This window comes from Malaclemys terrapin, chromosome 10, assembly GCF_027887155.1.
Source record: "Malaclemys terrapin pileata isolate rMalTer1 chromosome 10, rMalTer1.hap1, whole genome shotgun sequence".
In the NCBI taxonomy this organism is placed as follows: domain Eukaryota; kingdom Metazoa; phylum Chordata; order Testudines; family Emydidae; genus Malaclemys; species Malaclemys terrapin.
This window is the reverse complement of record NC_071514.1, coordinates 66,862,987-66,877,648: the sequence shown is the minus strand read 5'-3', so window position 1 is coordinate 66,877,648 and position 14,662 is coordinate 66,862,987. Positions and strand designations below refer to the sequence as shown.

The following is a 14,662-nucleotide window of genomic DNA, read 5'->3' as shown; positions in this document are numbered from 1 at the left end:
CAAAACACCAATTGACTTCATTAGGGCCAGGATTTCAGACTAAGTGTAAGTGGAAGGCTTGTAGGATTTGGCCCAAAATGCTGATTTTCTGAAAAAGCTGTTTATCTTCTCCAATGTGTGGTGTTCTTTGGATAGCAACAAGTATCAAGCATTACAGCTCCAGACATCCACTAGCAGATGAATATAAATAAAAGAGCCACAAGAATGATGAAAGGATTACAAAACACACCTTATAGTGATAAACTCAAAGAGCCAGGGGTTATACAATCATTCCTTCTGGCCTAGGAATCTAGGAATCTATGAAAAGAGTCGGAGACCTTGCTCCCAGCAGTATAGCTCATTTGCACTCAACAGCTCGTGCACCGCCAGGGCCGGCTCCAGGCTCCAGCCTAACAAGCAGGTTCTTGGGGCGGCCAAGGGAGAGGCTGTCACCTGCGGCAATTCAGGAGCGGCAGGTCCCGCCGCTGAACTGCCACTGCTGATCGCGGCTTCCCCCCCCACAATTGCCGCCGCCGATCGTGATCACGGCTTTTTTTTTTTTTTTTTTTGCTTGGGGTGGCAGAAATACTGGAGCCGGTGCTGTGCACTGCAGCAGCAGCAGCATCTTCTCCTCTGACCTCATTTCAAATTCAACTGATAATATTTGAGGTATTTAAGGGATTTATGAAGCTTATGAAGAAAATTATGAAGTAAATTATGAATTTACTTCCAAAAAGTTCAGGAAACAGGTATGTATTTGAGTCTCCCTTGCTGAGTTCTATTGTTTCAGGGGGAAATCCTGCTATCCTCACTGAGGTGAAAACTCATGATCATGTGTGGTGGATGCACAGTTGAAGTGTGTGGCAGCTTTGTCTCAATAAAGAATCCAGATCGGGGCCTTTTACTGTAATAATGCGAGTGAGTACTACTTCCAGCCTCGAAAAGTGGCTGTGTTTAACCTTTCAAATAGATGTGTGTTTAGGACTCCAAGCCAATCTGGCTATAATACAATAAATAAATAAAATACATCTCTTGTGTTTTCCTTTTATCATAATAAAAGTTCAAGTCCTTTCACCAATCACTATCCAGTGGACACATGCATGTGTAATAATTACAAAAATGCTCTCTGTTTTGCTTTGAACAGAAATGGCTAAGCAAAGGGCATTCATCCACCCATGAGAAGAACAAATAATGCAAAACATATGCAGAAAAATCTTTAGTTCCCTCTAGTTGAATCAGCAAGATATGGAAAAATCCTATGATCACTGAGCACTGCCAAGGCCAGATTGTTTTCTAATTGGCAATTAGGTTCAGATTTATCTGCCTTCTGGGTCTTTCTCCCATTTGACAAGTGAAAGATATTGCCATTTATTCTAATAAATGCAATAACTCTGTTGGAGGTATGCAGGGAATAGGATACATTCTGACGGTATTTATGCATAATAAAGATGCCCCAGATGAAGCTGTGGAAGTTTTCTGTATGATAATCTGAAACTAGGCAAGACTCACCTGATTTTGCAACTATCCAGACATTTACTGGCCTTTGTGAAACTCTGAAAGAACCTGAATTGAATTTGGAGACAACCTTGGCTGTCAGTTCCAGTGGACAAAATCTAGCATTTTTAAATGTTTCATTCTGCGTTTTAATTACAATGCAAAAGTCACAAGAGAGTGAATCCACCTGAATTAAAACTGGAAAAGAGGTTCCCACAAACCCATGAGAATGGAAACTGTTACATTTCCATGGCTGTAGTTACAGGAACTCACATGATGCCCATTCACACCAACTTTGTCCAGTCCTAAAAATAGGTCATACATATTTCTTATTATTTTCTGCAAGATTTAGGATTAAAATTGGTATCCCTATCATAAACCATACCAGCCCTCAGGAGAAATGCTGTTTTGATTTCTACCCTTGCTTTTGTGTATACACTTTTCTCTTTAACTTTTACATGCAGTGACTCACTCAAAACAACAAGAGCAACTTATATTTTAAAAAAGACAAACTCCATTCATAAGTGCAAAATGTATTTCTTCTGGCATGCAGTGACCTATGTACAAAAGAACAGAACAAATGAGGCTCTCTGTAGATACAAGTGACTCTGCCATATACTGTATTTAATCTAAAAAAAATCATGCTGCTGCTACAAAATGAGGCGTTCTTTTACTGATTTTTTTCCCCACAGTAAGTGGCCATACTCTGATATAGGTATCTGACTTGCTGGCTGTAAAGCAGTATTCAGCATGGACTGTACAGTATGTAATATGAATAAATACTGCATATATTGTACTGACAAAAGACATTACCGTTACATTCCTCTCTTTTTACAGTTTTGTTTAATTTGGTTTCCCTCTTCATTTGACAAAATAACTGCATATGTTTATATAGTACATGTCCTTCTAATGGAACCAAAAGCATCCTTAGTATTAACTTGTAACACAGTAGCACCAGAGGCCCCAACTGGTATCAGGGCCCCATTGTGCCATGCACTTTACAAACAAACATTAAAAGACAGTCTCTTCCCCAAAGAAGTTACAATTTAAATCATACAGGACAGACAAAAAGGCAGTATTATTATATTGACTTGCAGATAGGGAACTAATGAGGAGAGAGATTAAAGGTGCAATTTTCAAAAGCATCTAAAGAATTTAGGAGCACAGTTCCCATTAAAAACATCCTCTGAAGTGTCTTACCAACAAGACAAGGTTGTTCTATAGCAGGGGTCGGTAACGTTTGGCACGCGGCTCGCCAGGGTAAGCAGGTAAATAAAACTGGCCCGGCCTGCCAGGGTGCTTACCCTGGCGAGCTGCGTGCCAAACGTTGCTGACCCTGTTCTATAGCACAGCCAGGAATTGAATCCAAATCTCTCAAGTCATAGTTTCATGCCTTCACCACAAATCCATTTTCTCTTTTTCTCTCTCTCTCTCTGTTTGTAGGAGGAGGAAGAAAAAAAGCAGCAGCTAACTTACAAATTAAAATTGAACAAAGGGATCACTTCACTCATGAAAAAATCAGCCTATTCTAGTCTGAAATGTGGAAGCTGTTTAATAGCTCACAAAAATAGTTCACAAAGGTTTAGGGCAGGATTTGAAGAAACCAGAGAGGGAATTAACACATAGAAGCATTATTATAATTGCCAAAAATATTATGTCAGATCCTACCCAATTAAACTATTGCACCTTTAATATTTACTATTAAACTATTGCAATCTTTATCCTGTTGAACTATTGCAATCTTTAATAATACTGAAAAGGGACTGTTAGCTGTAGTATTTGTAGTTGTAAATATATAAGATGGTCATATTTTTTAAACATAACATTAATTAAAGTTGGAAGTAAAATGTATTAAAGAGAAACACATTTACCGAGTATGGAGTTTCTATGGGAAGTTACAGTAGAGTCTCTAATCATAAACAGAGGTTATATAGAGTAACAAGATGTGAGAAACAACAGAGTTTTGATAGAATTAATTCAAGGACATGGCCTTTGGTTACAAAGCTAGTTTAGATGCATCCAAATAGCAAAGCTTCTGGCATATTCTCCTTGGGGCAGGGACTGTGCCTTTTTCTGTGTTTGGAAAATACCTACCACACTAGGGATGCTACCAGCAATAAATAAATAATCATAGCATTGGAAGTTAAGTTTTTCATAACTGAGTCTATGTGTCACTAAGAGAGTCCATTGTCTCAGTCAGCTGTGCAGGGAATTCTATTTTAAGGACCAACACATGCCAGGAAGCTAACAGCCACCAAAGTCCTCAAGTGAAATCATGACTCCGCTGAAATCACTGGCTAAAGTCTCATTGACTTCAATGGGCCCAGGGATGTCACCTCTTCAAGGTGCTGAGCATTTAAGTTAAGTTAATGGGAGCTGAGGGCATTCGGCATGTTGTAGGATTAGGCATTAAGGCACAATGGAATTTTTCCATTGACTTCAGTGCATTTGGGGCCAGGGTGTAATGGAAGGAAGTATAGGAGAGCTGTTGCCAAAATCCTTTCCTTACCAGGAATAGGAGAAAAGAACATAATGCAAATCATATGGGTGCCTGTGTCTGTTAAGGCTCCAAAAAAGCAGTGTTCTCTGAAGGAATTCAGAGAAAGTCATACACGCTCTGCATTTCATTAAAAATGCTGTATGCAAAGTAATGACATAATATATGATAACCAGAAACAATTGAGAAATGAAGTGCCAATGCTGATATTTTGTTTTCATATGTTGGCAATGGATGCTGAACAATTTTATACAATTGTTTAAATGCACAAAGAACATGAACTTATAGTGTAAAAGTCACCCCAGCACAGAGCTTATTCATCTGTTCGTCATGTATGCCATATTCGTCATGGCATAAGTGACTTAAATGGTGCATAGGCCTTGTATTGACCCTCTACACAGGGGTGGAGTTCACCCAAATGAGCAACCAGGAAAGGAGTAATAGCCACCTGGGAAGGGGGACAGCAATAACTAGGGAGAGTAAATGAAGACTAGGGCATGAATGGAATTTTATCATTTCCCCTTCTGCCAACCCAGTTTACTTTTTGGAGGTGATGTAGGATTGGCTCCCAAATCTTGTTGTGGTCTCTAAGAGCTCTCACTATCATCCTATGGAGACGAAAGCACAAAGTGGAAGCTTGCAGATCAGAACACTGCAGTGCAACATCATTGTTAATCAGTATCAAGTGCCAAGTAGAGTGTGGTAGCTCTCCATTCATCATTTTGTACCAGGTCTTTGTGGCCTCAAAATAATGAGCATTTGATCTAGTTAAAATGTTACAAAATGCTGAAACAACCATTTCTGTTGAGCATCCATTTATCAAGAGGGCAAAGGTCCAATTTTGAAAGCTTTTTAGATATAGTGAACTAGCTGATCTTATCCTACAGACTAGCAAAGAACTGAGAGATGGGGATCTCTTATTTGGACTGTAATTCACTAAAGGAATTAAGGCATCTAGGTCACAGATATCAGCCAATAGTACACTGCCCAATTTAGAAAAGATAATATTACAACCTGGTAAACATTCAGGAAAACCATGCATACAGTATAGGAATCTGGGAGAGATGGTCAGTGCTGTATACTGGATGTGAAGAATGGTGTTGTGACTTAATGAAAGGTGGAACTAGAGCTCTGGAGACTGGCAGTGGGATAAAGAGGCCTTTTACCTCCATGTCACTAAATTCAAACACGTCTTGCATTTGGCAGTGATTGAAAGTTATTAGCAGCTAATGACTATTCGGTGGCCTGTGTGAAAGGAGTTGGTGATCTCAACCACTCTTCAGTGACCATATTACAAAAAACACCTTCCAAAGGGAAACACAAATTAGCACCCTGCTCTCTGCAGAGAGGCCAAAATGAATGGATGGACAGTGACTGAACTATTTTTCACTCTTAGATGTGGTCCTTCCAGCTGCATACATTTAGCCAAAAATACCTTTCAATGTAAGTAGGTTAAATGACTTGCTTATGATCTTTTTATTATCCAGTCCAATATGCCTTACTCTCTCATATGAATAAGATCTTTGATTTTACTCTGGATTCGCAGTGTCCTTTAATTAACCTACTGTAGTTATTTTGTCAGCTTTAGTCACTCTATGTAAAGCCTATTAGTGAATTTTCTCCTTTTTGGTAAGGAGCTTGTAAGAAAATATATAATCTCAATCTCCATTCAAGTGACTGAAGACATTTAAAAAAACATTGAAACTTGAATCTCTAAAGCAGTACTTTTCCCCCCTCTCTCTCATTTATTGAAACATATGTTCATGGTTGTCCTTTTACCAGCTAAGCTGTCCCTCCAAGAAAGGCCTTTACAGCATCCCAAAATAGAACTGGGTCATCTCTATGCTAGACATCAATGTATGTGCATGAACCTTATTGATCACAGAAAAATTCCACAAAAAGAGGGTCTTAAAATAACATGGGGGTTGAGACACCAACTACCAGCATTGCCTTTTAAACCTGAAAGCTGAAAAAAATGGGGACGTGATTGAAATGCTAAAATTCCTCACACATGCTAGCAGAGGTTTAGCAAAAGGGAAAATAATATTCTAGTGGATATGGAGTAATTAAGAGCAGGCCTTTGTCCCCATCCACACTAATTATATTTTGTAGCTTCCTACTTATAGTTTTATATGCATGATTAGAAGAGAGGGTCAAATAATGTTTGACTTGAGAATCATCTTTAAAAAAACTAACGTAAGACTTTTTATTTTTAAAGTGGTGAAAACTTTGATGAAATTTCTGTGAAATTTTGTCCTTCTTTTTCACCCAACTACAGAATTGGTTAATTTTATCCCACTTTTAAAAATGGAAAAAAATTATTTTTTTTTTAAAAAAGGGAAATATTTTTTTAAAAAAAAAGACACACACACCTTTTTTTTTTTTTTTTTTGATTTCCAGCTCTTGTACTTAATGGCCACACAAAAGGCAAATAAGGTGTTTTACCTGTGACTGAAAATGTAATCAACAGATATTCTAAGAACTGTTGGTGCATAAGCATACCTTATGAAAGAAATGTAACTAATCTTCAACTACTGGTCACATATACAGCTAGCGAAACAAACTCAGACTCTAAAACAAATTAATAGCAATGCAGCAACTGAAAGGACCAAGGAACCTTAGGAAGTTCATATGTGCCTCTTTTCAAACAATGGTTTCAAGTATGTTTTCTTTCACTCCCAGACAGCTTTTCTACCATCTGATAGGGGAACTACAAATATTATGAACTGCAAATATTATGAATATAAAGTCAGACTGTCTGTGAGGTACCATAATAACTTATTTCCTAGGCAGGATGGTTATAAATGGCTCTCTTGAAAAAAATAATAATTTGGCCCATATCTGTGTTATATTTACCTTTATCCTATATATTTGCTTTGCTTGCGTCATGCTATCTCAACTATTGCTTCAACCCCTAAACCAAATAAAGAAACCAAAAGTAGGAGGAAAGGAAAACGTTCTTCCTTTTGCAATTTTCATTTTAAAATGCACCTGTCTTCCTCCTTCCCCCATAGTTCTGACTGTTTCATGAAATTTCCATGCATATACTCAGATAAAACAACATTAGCTATATAGGAAACAAATTGAAAAAGCAACTCTTCAAATGAGTGATTCAAATCATAACTAACTAGTTAAATGCTCAACAATTGCTTTAAATAAATTGCATTAAGCTGTTATGGTTCACAAAGAAGAAACATATTTATGTTAAGTTTGGGGTTGATCATAGAAAAGGAGAGGAAGGCAAAAGATTCTAGTGTAATTCAGCATAATTCAGTTTTAAAGGTCATTTTCTTAAAAACAATTTACTTAGCTGAAGAGTCAAGAAGTCAGGATGGCCCTTTAAAAAAGGGAAAACATGAGTCCAAATAGTAAGATGCATCACCCAAGCGTCAGGAACCTGTATCTAAAGGGTGACAAATTGTGGCTATTTCTTTCAAGGTTGAGCAATGATTCTCCACTGCTTTTAAGAGTGTTCTCCGAGTTTTTGTATGTATGTGGAACAGGAGAGAATATGCCCATATCTGGACATTAAAGCATCATATTAGAACACAAGCACAATTTTCACTGACATGATCTGAGTTACACCAGGAAGTAACTGCCCAAATGTAACCGAAGACAGAATATATGTCCCTTACAGTATATTTCACTTACGTAGGATGTGCTTAAATTTGGGTAGATGTTTTAATAAGACACCTCCCAATTAGCCAATTTAGCTATGATGATAGTGAATGGTAATGACTACTGCTTAATCAGGGTAGTAATTGGCATTCATTCTGCTTAATGGGGATGCATTTGGCCCATGTTAAGAAGTTAAGTGATGCTGAATTGGATGAGAAATTTTAAGATGCAGTGAGAATCATTTTTATTCTTGTAATTTTTATTCCATATAGCATGTTATTTCATTTAAAATCTCTCAAATTAATCAGGCCAGCTGCCCAATTCAGATGACAGGCTGCCCACTGAGGTGTCCCAAGTAAAATATTTTAATGTATTCAAACTGTAAGAAAATCTCTTCTGCATCAGTTGGTGGCCCATAACCACTATTGAAAAATGAAAAAATAAAACCACCCCCTCCTTACACACTCTTTCCAAATTCAAATGCAAAGAAGGCAAAGAAACACAGAAAAATGCCAAAGATTATAATAATGCCATTTTAAAGCAGAAGTTATAGTATTACTGGCAAGGAAACGTTTGCAATAAGAGACAAAATACAGTAGGATAATGAAGCATAGAACTAGGTGGCACATTTCAACCATGCTGCTAGTATTTCTAGGAATGGATGAAATAGTTTGATTTAAAGAACAGCTGACACCTCATGGGAAAAATGTGTAGAACATTCTGCTTAGCAATAATTCAGCTTTATAAGTCAAATTTTCTGAATTTGGCCTTCCTTAATTTGCACAGCTAGGGATGTTTGCAGTGCTCAAAGTGTGTGTAGCTGCTGGAGGAAAAGGAATAAGAAGACACACAAAAATGTGGGTGGAGTAAGAGCATAGCATCATTTCTTGTCCCCCACAACCATTCCCATCCCAATTCAAGCACTGGAGATTGGTATGAAAGCAGAGACTTTTTATCTGAAGACTTCATCTGTTTAGTGCCCTCTTAAAAAGTTATAATCCTCTGTTTGCGAAGTCACAATGGGGTGCTCGGGAGAAGATTACAATGTCACAAATCTGATCAGAGGATTACAGCTACTTCAGGTGGGGAATAAAAAAGAGGAGGCGGCAAAATCTTCAGTGACAAAGATCCTGTTTTCATACAGATAAATATCCATCACAAAAGGGAACATGGTGTCACATGACAAGAAGTCCATATGAAAAGTTATCTGGAAAACCAAGTCCAAAATAAAGTGTATTTACATACAACAGAGCAGAGAAAATAAAAGGCAAGTCTAATAGTATAATACTGTGCACAGGGAGTATGAAATAAGCAACTATATAGAAGATACAGGCTCCTAGCCAATTTAGTCACAAGACTGATGCTGTCCCACTCCCACACCTCCCTGGATGGCAGCAAAACAACCAACTGATATCACAGAACTTGATTAGACTCCTACACATTTGGAGCCTAACCAGATACTCAGAGCCCATCATAAAAACCACCGAGGGCCCCCAATTCCTAAGTTAATGAGCGCTGAAGGGATACAGCACCTACCAGGATCAGTCAGTCCCTAGTTCATTGGAAAGGGAAGGGGAGCTGTATTCGCCAGTACTCTAGCTTAATCAACATACACAGATACAATTTTATAGATAGATAGATGATAGATTTTGTCTTTTATCCCACTGGCACCCTGTCACACAGTTTAGGTCTCACATGCAAGAGAATTATATATACTTAAAAAAAAAAAATCCTTTCCCATGGATTTATTGAGGCCCATGTTTCTTTTGAGTGGCAAAAACATACTGAACAAATGGTCTGTTCCAGCATGTCAAATCCTACGTTTCCATTCAGGCATGTGGGAGCCATTAGAGAGTAGACTGCAATTTGCCCCTTCTGCCAGTGGAATTCTGTTTCTTCCTATCTGAGGAAATGAAATGAGCTTGGTGACAGGCTCATACACCCTAGTCTGCCATGTCAGTCAAATGGGAGCCTTTTCCTGCTAGGAAAAGTGGCACCATAACTCATCTGTGAGCCTGTGTCATTCCGTTAGCATGGACATGACTAAACAGTGCGTTCTTTGCATTAACTGTGTTTGTGACAGGACACAGCATCAGAAACGGGAAACTGGCCTGTAGTAAGCTGCCCCCCCGCAGCTATCCCATTTTGGGAGAAAGACAGCTTCTTCTCAGTGTGCAGTTCCAGTTAAAAAAAAAAAGGAGCATACAAGACATTATACTGCATAAGGAATTGGATGGCAAATTATATGGACGATGTTATAATGTCAATGGTGCAGCCTCATCTGGAGCAGTGTGTGCAGCTCTGGTCACCCCACCACAGGAAAGGATGCTGCAGATTTAGAGGGGGTTCAGAAAAAGGTGATCAAAATGATCAGGCGCATAGAAAACCTTTCATATAAAGAGATACGGAAAAGACAGATTGTTTACTTTAGAACGGAGACAAAAAAGAGGAAATGAAAAAAGTATATAAAATAATGGATGATATACAGAAGGTAGATAGGAAGCGCAGAAGCTCCCAGTCTCGTAACACAAGAGCAATAAAATAGAAAGGCAGACAATTCAAAACCGATAAAAAGAAATACTGTTTCACTAAACAGTTACACTCTGGAACACATTGCTACAGGATCTTGAGGCCAAGAACTTAGATAAGATTCAAAGTCATATTGAAGGATTATATGGATTACAAGAACTTTCAGAGTTGTAACAGTTACTGCAAACAAAGGAAGTTTTTTAAAGGATTAAAAACTTCACACACTTCAGGTCTTAAATTAATCTCCAACTATTAGGGGTTAGTAGGAGGCCATCATATGAGGCAGATTATCCCACATCTGTGTACCATGGGATTTTTGCAATTTCCTCTGATGTAATTGGTACTGGTCAGTGCCAGAAACAAGATTCTGGACTAAACAGACTATGTGTTTGACCCAGTATGGCAAATTCCTATGTTAAGCAACTAGATAACCAAAGACTCCTGCTTTTGTGGCCTCTCCTGTCACAGTCACAGACACATGCTCTTGATAGAGGATACTGCAGCTCTAGAGTGAAACACGAGGAGTCTGAGAATCCACTTCTGAACTGGAATATCCTTTACAAATAGGCCATCCAGTGTACAGGTGGTAGAGAATGTAAGATGGCACCTAAGTAAAAAGCAACTAACAATGCAATAGCATACCTGCAAGAAGAGAGAGGAAAAGCAAATAAGATCTAGCCATAGGATAGGATGCACAAATAAGGGGGGGGAGGGGAACCAAACAGGGTCAGTTCAGCTAAAATTGGGGCCACCTGCAAAGCCATAAGATTAGGTACTGAGGCTGCAAGGCTTGTGATTGAGTAGGTGGCATGCGCCCCCACCACAAACCACTTTGCAATGCCAGCTTGGGCACAGAGGGTTTAGTCTCACAGATGAGTTGAAGGCAACAGATAATAAGTGTGTTTGTGTATGTGTGTGTAATTAGTATGCAGAATATTCCTTGGAGAATATCCTAAACTGCACTGCAACAAGAGTGAGTTTACAAGGGGCTTATGGTGTTATAACCAGGGAGCTCACAGTCAGCCTCGAAGTGGTTCTTCAGTACTGCATCTAATATCTATCACACTCGCAGTTCAACCTCTCCATGGTGGGGTGGAGTCTCATGACCCTGTGGCTTGCAGGTTTGGCAGCCCTGGCTGACTGGCCCTGCAAATAAGGCAGAGGAAAATGTACAGTACAGAAAAGGACAGAGGGAAAAGGAGAAAAATGCACGTGTTTGTGTGTGTGAGAGAGAAAGAGAGTGTGTGTGTGTGTGTGTGTGTGGGGGGGGTTATCTACAAACATTCTTTAATCACTCAGCCTTGTTCTGCTTTTATAGCTGTTATTTTCCATTGTAGCTGCTTTGGGGCTTATCTTTCTCTGCTGAGTCTCTGAAAATGCCCAACTAATCTTAGATTTTGCTCTGAATTTGCTCGTTTGTCTCATTTTTCACCTGACTTCCTGGTCTCCTTTTGTCGGTCTGTCCTCGTTTCCTTTTTGTATGTGCCTGCAGGTGGTTTTCATAGCAAAATCTTGCTCTGCTTTTCTGCCCCTCCCCCCATTTTGTTTTGTTATCATATTGCCTGTCATTTGCTCTTTTTCTCATGTCTGCAACTGCTCATTTACTAATAAATTCTATTTTATGCCTATGTATTTTTTTTTCATTTTCCTTGTCTCCAAGCACAGAATAATTGACTTTTCTGCTACAGAAGGAAGTGAATCCTCAGGCCACTCTATAGAATAGCTTTCACTCTCAGAGGGTTGAAGAGAAGGAAGATTTTAATAATGATCTATTCCTGAGCTTTAGGAAGATTCCAGGCAGACCACATGTTGAACAAACTTATTATTGCTATCAGGGTACTGGCATATCTCTCTCTCTCCCTAACCCTAAAGTCAGGACAGCTTAACACCAATAAATAAGCAGGGTAAGCTGCACAATACATTTCTCAAATAGGTGTGATGTGGGGGGAATTTATCAGCCCCTGACGTATAGGGTATCTATTTTGTGTTTAATGATTGCTTGATATGCCCATCACTGTAGCATCTCAGCAAAAGGCTGAAATTAGACATGACACTACCATGTCTGAATGGAATGCAGTTTATATTGTAATAAACTGTAGCCATGTATTTTCACTGTTGTCCGTATGCTATGTGAAAATTTCCAGCAAGCACAGGGATTAGAAAACAGATGCATCAGCTCCAAAAGTACTTCCACTTTCAAAATCTCCATTAGCTGTATAGTGTGTGAGACACACAGCAGAGTAGTCTGATATTATCCAATAGAAAGTTGTGGTGCACAGTCACTGTACCCAGTTTATTAAACCATAAAAAAACCCTCTTCACCTGTTGGGATTGTGATGAGATGCTGGCACCTTAGCTTCTAAGGTTCTTTGCTCTCCCCCTTCCACTGCTGAGAGTGAGAGTCAGAATTTACTTGTACTTCTCTCTTCCAAACTATCAGGTGGCTCAGGTGCTGCTTCCCTCCTGTCCAGCTCTTATCTGGATCTCCTCCAGAGACATAGGCTGCCTGGAGCACTGCTCTCCCTCCTGCTGGCTACTCCCATGTCTAGTGCTTTTAAGGAAGGAAGGTAGCAGGCTTCTGCATCTGAAGAACCTTCTGTCAGCTGCTTCTTGTCTGCCTCATTTGCTGCCCCAGCAGGTGTCTAGCTTCTGTCTTGGTGAACTGCAGCACATTCCTCTCCTATTCTTCCTTCTTGTACTGGCAGTAGGGAGACAGAGGGCTAGCCAAACACACTACATTCTCACATGTCCTTGTAGACCAGACAGTCCAGGGGTTGCAGAGTCAACTCAGGTCAGCTGGCAGCATGATATCAACTGTTGTAGCTCCAGCAGCCAATGAGACCCATGGGTAAGTTCTTACATCATCACCAGTTACCACTGCATAGGCTAAGTCTGACTATGCACACTGGAGGTTTTGGTCATGGCGCAAATACTTTGACTCTGTAGTGCTCTTGTTTTTGGCTTTTTAAAATTCATAAATAAATACTGGCAGCTGCACAGTGCCAGGCAGTTACATGGAGTATCATGCTGGGCAACATAGCAGTGTTGGAATGCCAAACATAATGTATCAACACAGTCAGAACTTTGAGCTTGAAATTGTCCCTGTTTGGTAAACCAGCTATTTCCAAATATCAATCAGAAAATACATGGCTGATGGATAGTCAGGATTCAACATGCCATTAGAGGTCATGGGTAGAGCTAGTTGGGAATTTTTCAACAAAATCGTCAAAACATCCTACTTTGACATTTTTGAAATGACAAGTTTTAGTTTTTAATCCGAAATGACTTTTTATTTTGAAATTTTGGTTCATTTTTACCAAAAAAGTTAAAATTTTAAAAAGGTCAAATCAAAATGAAAACATTTGGTTGACCCAACCAGAAAATTATTATGGATTATCAATTCAATACTTTTTTTTTCGGGGGGGAGGGGGGGAGGGGTTGACTTGTCATCCCATTTCAAGATGGGATTTTTTTTTTTTAAATAAAATCTCAAAGTCTCATAGGACAGAAAAATTGTTTCCTGCCCAGTTCTAATCAGGGGATTAGAGTTAGATTTCTATGTCTCCTGGGAGTATCCCTGCCACTGAAGCCTCATCTAGACTTGGAAAATGGGTTGCATTTTAAAACATGTAGCTAACACATTTTACTTAATACAATTTTAAACAGGACCTTGCATTTAGTGTAGGCAGGCAGGATGGGTGCAAGGACGTTTCGCGCCCTAGGCGAAACTTCCACCTTGTGTCCCCCCTCCCCGAGCCCTGTGGCAGCTCTCCGCCCCCCCTCCATCCTAAGGCGCCCCCCCATGGCAGCTCCCCACCCCCCCCCGCCCTGAGGCGCCCCCCTCCGCAGCAGCTCCCCCCGGCCCGGGGAGCCATGCGGCAGCTCCCCACCCTAGCTCACCTCTGCTCCGCCTCCTCCCCGAGCACGCCATCACCGCTCCACTTCTCCCACCTCCCAGGCTTGCAGCACCCATCAGCTGTTTGGCGCCGCAAGCCTGGGAGAGAGAGAAGCAGAGCGGGGCGGCGTGCTCAGGGGAGGAGGTGGAGCAGAGATGAGCTGGGGCAGGGAGTTCCTCTGTGTGCCGCCCCCCCCTTACTTGCTGCAGGCGGCCCTCCCCGCGCCCCCCTACCCCAGCTCCCTCCGCCTAAATGCCAACGACAACCAGGGTGGCCGAAGATCTGGCCGCCGCGGTCACCGCCGAAGGACCTGAAATGCCGCTCCCCAAATGCTAGCGCCCTAGGCAACCGCCTAGGTCGCCTAATGGGTTGCACTGGCCCTGTAGGCAGGGCAGGGTCATATTGAAGAACATTACCTGGTTCGTGGTAAACCTGGGCTCCCCCTAGTGGCTAGATTACAGTCACATCACCAGCATGATAGTTCACATTATATCTTTCTTAATTCCATAATAAGATTTTTCTGAATATCATTCAAATATTGGGGTAATCCTTCTCTGTTAAATTACCTATGTTTGGTGGGAAAAAGATAAATTGGCTCCACAGTGGCATTTGGTTATCAAATTCACTCAAAGAAAACACAAGAAAGATT

The 14,662-nt window shown here is 40.3% G+C and overlaps 1 protein-coding gene across 2 annotated transcripts in view; it reads left to right on the top strand.

The window, feature by feature from the left end:
- Nucleotides 1-14,662, top strand: part of SHISA9 (shisa family member 9) — a 266,486-nt gene that overhangs the window by 221,353 nt on the left and 30,471 nt on the right. The gene's annotated exons all lie outside the window — the stretch shown is intronic.